The sequence below is a fragment of the Oenanthe melanoleuca genome, chromosome 8, assembly GCF_029582105.1.
Source record: "Oenanthe melanoleuca isolate GR-GAL-2019-014 chromosome 8, OMel1.0, whole genome shotgun sequence".
Taxonomy (NCBI): Eukaryota; Metazoa; Chordata; class Aves; order Passeriformes; family Muscicapidae; genus Oenanthe; species Oenanthe melanoleuca.
In genome coordinates, this window is record NC_079342.1 from 19,961,131 (window position 1) to 19,967,130 (window position 6,000).

The following is a 6,000-nucleotide window of genomic DNA, read 5'->3' on the forward strand; positions in this document are numbered from 1 at the left end:
AGGAGATCAGAGAGCAAGCTGAGTGTGTCAGAGACTCACTTTGAGCTAAGAAGCCAGGAATGGTTTTCTCTGTTTCTTAGGAAGCAGAACACTGGGTGCAAAGTGGTATTTCACAGTCATCCTGGTCATCAGAGTGAAGGGATGAAGGAGCTTTCCACATTTTGCTGCCCTCATCTACGGTTCTTAGGAATGTTGTCAGAGGTCCATTTCTGCCTACTCTGAGCCCCTGATGCTGTCCAGGCTGCCAGAGGAGATATCTCTGTTCCTGAACCTCGAGCCTGTTATTTACATATCATCACCAAGCACGACTGACTTACCATTAATAACTGAGGAGAATTCCAGGAAGGCATCTGCTCAAATAACAGCAATAAATTATGGGATATGGTAAGATTTCCACATTAGAAAGGCAAACAAACAAAACATTAAGACTGTTTTACTTTAGAGAGGAGAAAAATAAGATGTAATACTAAGGAGGTACATAAGGGATTGAATAACATGTAGAAACAAATTCTTCTGTTTGCCCATGCCTATTTATCCTTTCAAATGACACGTGCAGTGAAATTAAAAGACAACCAAATCAAAACTGATAGAAGAAAGTACTTTGGATAGTGAAACTTGTTATCATAAGATGCATTTGATGGTGTTCCAAACAGAATTAGGATGCTCTGGTGGCCCCACTGGACAACCCCCATGCATTAATTTTGACCTTCTGACTCACTGTGAGGTTAAATGTGCAATCCACAAAAGTCAGTCCCTGTGCAAAGAATTGTAGTTGAGGAAAACAGACAGCAGAAGTTAAGACTAAATAATCCCAGAACACTATAGAGCAGAGCTGGAAGAATTTTGTGATGTGAGAGATTCTAATAGGATCTAAGGGGACCAAAGTGAATTGGATTACTTCAGAAAGTAAAGTAACAGAGAAAGGTAGAGTGCTAGATTATTGATGAGGACAGAGGATGGAGATTACCTGAGGGTGTCAGCACACTCCTCACAAAATACATTTTCATCTAATCTTCCTACTAAAGCAGGAAAAAAAGTTGCCCAGAAGTTCCTATTCATTAATATCTATTGCTTTTGAAAAAGGCCACAATGATTTTGTTGATCCTGTCTTATCGAGCATCCTGCTCTTTCCTGACGTGCAAGGATACAACTGGGCAGAGCTCTTGGCTTTCCTGATGAATCTACGAGTTGCTGCAGGCAAAAGGGGACCTGCTCATGTTTTATTGTAGGTGAAGCAGTGACCTTTCTTTGCCATGCCCTCCCAGTCTCACCGGTGCCTTTTGCAGAGCATTTTCACTGCACGTGTGGAGAAACTCAGTGCCTCTAACATTTCACTGAGGCTCAGTCATGACAGAGCAATTCCTCCATGTTGCTGCTAAGTCAATACTCACTTTGGTGTGTGTGAGCATTAGCTTCTCTCATTCTTGATGTGAGTCCTGCCTGCAACAAAAAATAGGCAAGCTAGCTAAAGACCCTGAAGTTTCCTGAACATGTAAGCTGTTTTCCACATCTGCTAAAATCTTTCTCAACTGGCTGCAGCTAAAGAAATCAAACCTGATTTGATTACAGCCACTAGAGGAATATTCCAGATCTTGAATTCGGTTGTGGTAATTGGAAACTTGTGTTGTAAAGGAGCCATCTAAATTCATCTTCTTTGAATACAGTCCTAGGAATTCACAGATGGCACAAATTCAATCAGCCAAGACAGCATTAGCTGTGTACCCCAGAAAGTTCCTAGTCTCTCCCTTACTTGGTTCAAAAGAGCTAATATTTTTCTTTGTGATTTACATTTAAAATAAATTGTCTTAGATGGAGACATTGCCCCAGCAAAGTTTTTGCCAGAAACAAAATTATTCTAACCAAGTTATAAACCCCTGGAAATAGGGCTTTATAATGGGACTGCTGATAGACCCTTAACAATAGCGTTGTGAATGGCGCTGCTATAATTAATGATACTTCAGAAAGATTTATGGTCCTTAGAAAGAGATAAAACAGAAATATCATTGCTTCTTTGCCTCCCATCATTTTATCCTCTATGAAATTTTATGTGAAATAAGTCAAATGAAAAATGTAAGCTCTTAATCTTTTCCCAGAGTCCTGTCTCTCACTTGATGAACACTTTCACAGAATAAATTAAAGCTTTTTATTCCTTATGTATGTGCAGCTTTGTATTTAAAAAGCAAAGAAAAGAACATTGTTGGCTTGGCAAAGCAACTCAAGACAACGGTCATGGAAGAAGCAAAAATGGCTCACTCTTCTTGTCTGTTCTTCTGCCATCCCAGAGACAGTGACTCTTGTCCTGCAATAGTTCTGAGCAGCTCAGTAGTGTCCAGAAGTGCTCTGTAGGGAAGATTCTCTGCTGATGGGAAATCAGCCCCAATGACTCTGGCTGCAGCAGCAAGAGCCCAGTGGCCTGAGGAGAGAGCCAAAAGCTGTGGCTTCATTACAGCAGATAGTACTTTTGTGTTGGAAAACATAGAATACTATATGGATATTTAATTTAACTGTGAAAGGCATAGCAAGAAGCAGTTGCTGGAGGCTGAAGCTAGAAAAAAATTGAATTAGATATTTGGCATTATATTGCACAGAGAAAGGGAGTAACCACTGGAACAGGCTATCAAAGGGAAAGTGAATTCTCCATTTCCTGACAATACTGAAGGAAAATGAGAAGCTGACAAAAGAAATGCTTTTGTTGAAACAAAACATATTTTAGCCAAACAAAAAGAAGATTGACAACAGTATTTAATGGCCTGTGATGTACAGGAGGCTGCCCTGACGTCTGACAGTGTGTTCTATGTGTGAATGTCGTGGCTCTGTGCAGCATTTTAACAAATAATGGCAAAGCACTGCTCACTGAGCAGAGATCAGGGGAGAGAGCTCTGGATGATTTTCCTTGGAGCCTGTGCCCTGCAGCACCTGGCACTGCCCAGGGAACTGCTGGGAGGTGCCAGGGAATGCCAGCTTCTGGGGCTTCTGAGTCTGCAGGGGGAAAAGCTTCACCTCTGGGCAGCCAGGCTGAGGCAGCAGCTGAATAGGGGCTGAGAAGTCACAGATTTGGCACAGGCCACCTGGAACGGTGGTTAAAGCTCAAACTCCATCACATCCACATAAAGGCTCTGGCCTGTGCCAGCCTCACCCAGCTCAGATGGCATCAGGCACTTGTTTTCCAAAAGCCTCTGCAGTGTGTCAGGAGTTTTATCCCTCTGCCCATTAAAGTAGCAGTGTTTGAGCATCTTCCCTGTTATTTTGATTGACAACAGCAAAGTCACTAGAGAACCTCAAGGACTTTCTCGCTGGCTTGTTTTCCTGTTATAAATCATAACTTTTTATGTTAGAGAAAAAAACCTGAAATGTTTCGAAAGAATAATTGAAGTTACAGTTTCTAATAGGAAGCACTGAGATCTATGCTCAAATTCCCCATAAATTATAACATTGCTCCTTTAAAATGTCTCAAATCCATCAGGAACAGTGAGGGATATTTATATATATGTATGTATTTTTTTAAATATTTTTTTTTTATGCCAAGAACTTTTAGTTTTCAATGGGATTCACTTTGGAGGGCAGAACATTTTCTTTTTCATTGTAAGAAGATTTGTAAAGGGGCAGGATTGTGGCTATTATTAGAGTTCTTCCTAAAGAAAATCATCAAATCCTTTACAGCACTAGGCAGATCTGGGCTAAAAAGTATAACAGGATGGTATAGAGCAGTCCAGATAGCAACAGAGAGAAAATGGAGCAGGAAGAAAGGAAAAAAAATGGAAACCCACAAAGAAGAGCAGATGCCAATTAGAATTCTTGCAGGCTGCAGCAAGGAGTGAGCATAAGAAGCTGTAGGAAAAGAAAGGGTAGAGTGGATTAGTGTTAATCAGAGACACGGGAAAGTAGGGAAGGTTTTAAATGAGCTTTTGGGTTAGCAGCTCAAAAGAGAATTCCAGATCCATCAGGTGTAGGGGCAAAAATAAATTGCAGAATAGAAGAAGATACATCTGAATCCTGAGTAATTAACTTTTGAAGGTAATAAGACATTTTTGGAAAGTGGAAGCCTTTCTCTCTCTCTCTCTCTCTTTTTCTCTCTATCTCTCTCTCTCTTCTCTCTCTAGCACTGTTACCCTAGTGAAAGAGTGCACTTAGTATTATAAGAAAGTGACTCCTGCCTGTTTTCTTTTTCACTGTCTTAATGGTATATATACACAGTGCCTTGCTATAGGAAAGTTAATTACTAAGGAACTAGAACTTGTCCAATCTCTGGCAGTAAATTTGCCCAAAGAGAGAGTGCAGATGAATTGCCTCCAGAGTTGGGTGGAGTTACACCAGGTAAGAAGCTGGCACACTATGGGACAGTCATGAGTGGTCTGAAGATCTTGGGGTTCAAGATGAGTTCCAAAATCCTCTAGAGACATTGCTGGCTTCAGTAAACATTTGAGCAGGATGGCTGGAGTGTAAGGGTAGGGAGTCTCCTTACAGCTCTGAAACATCCCTTAACATTTCTGAGCTGCCAATTTCTCTCCCTGTAAAATGAGGACACTAACATCTAGTCACTAAAAAAAAGGAAAAAAAAAAACAGAAAGTAAAAAAAGGGGAAAAAGGAGAACCCCCACTGATTATCTGTTCTTAGAGGCCATACAATGTTATAATTAACAATCCTATTTCTAGCTCTGTTTGTGTTTCTTTTACATATGAATCATCATTAAAGGTTAATGGGAAAACTAACACTATATGAAAAGGTTGTTTTCTCATTATTTAAACATTTTCATTTTAAAAGCTTTATGTATTCCTCGAATATTATTAATTTATTATTTGCTAAACAATATCTTAACTAGTCCCTTTTTATTTCCTCACATGGCATAATTTTAAGCAACTGTAATCAGTGCCCTTAGTTCCACTCATCAGTTCTGAGTCTCTGCACCACTGAATCTCCAGCAGAACTTCATCCAAACAAAAGACAGACACGTCCATCAAATCAGCCAGAGCTTCTGGCATGCACTTTGTGCCAGCTTGGTGTTCTAGTGTTGGCTTTACAGTGGCAGCCAGAGGAACAGAGGATTCAGGATCCAGTGTCATGTTAGCTTAGCACAGAGAGGCAATGCCTAACGTAGCATAAACCCCATCAGCACTATGCCAAACCTTCCATGGCTTTTTAAAACAAATCTAAACCATCAGAGTGAGCATGTAGAGCCTTAAAATCACAGTTTGGTCACACCCAAGCCTGCAGTAAATTTTACACTGTGATAAAACACCATTGAATTCAAATGAAACCTGAAAATTGTTTGTCCATTTTCAATGCATTGGAATATATTATGGTGACGAAAGCAACTCTTCTGGCATGGTGGAAGATGAACCCTACATTACAGCCTCAAACCAAGTCAACTGTGCTCATGGCCCTGAGGGGAAAGATGAGCTTCCAGGAAACAGAGACCCAAAAGCTTCCTCAAGTTCTTGCTCCATGCCAGGGATGCACGAGCCAGGTTTTCCAGTTGGACGTGACTCTCTCTTAATGACCAAAGTTACACCAAAAAAACCCCTCTGAAAACAGGACTTGGTGAGAGAAACGCCTGCACAGCTGTAAGAGCCACTTCTCAAATATTCTGCTGCTTATGAACCACAAGACTAATATGGCAAAATTTGCCGACTTTTGCAGTTTTCCCCTCTTTTGTTGAAACTAATGAGTCACGATTAGACTAATGCTTTTCTGTGACTCTGAAACCATTTTGCCTAATGAGGTACTAAGTCTTTATAATTAGGCCCAGAAGGGAGCTAGGACGTGGCCCCTTAAGAGCAATAATTATTTAGGTTATTTATGGTAATAAAAAATTGAAAATAGGAATTCTTCCTCAGAATGCAACTATTTATTCTTTTACATATTGCCTAATAGGCAATTACCCTATTAAGGCAACGTTTTGTTGCTAAAGACATTAATTGAAATGTAAATTAAATGTAAATCAGCTAATTAAATTGATATGTAATGAACTTGTCATGCAGGCCTTTGAGATCAGATGCATT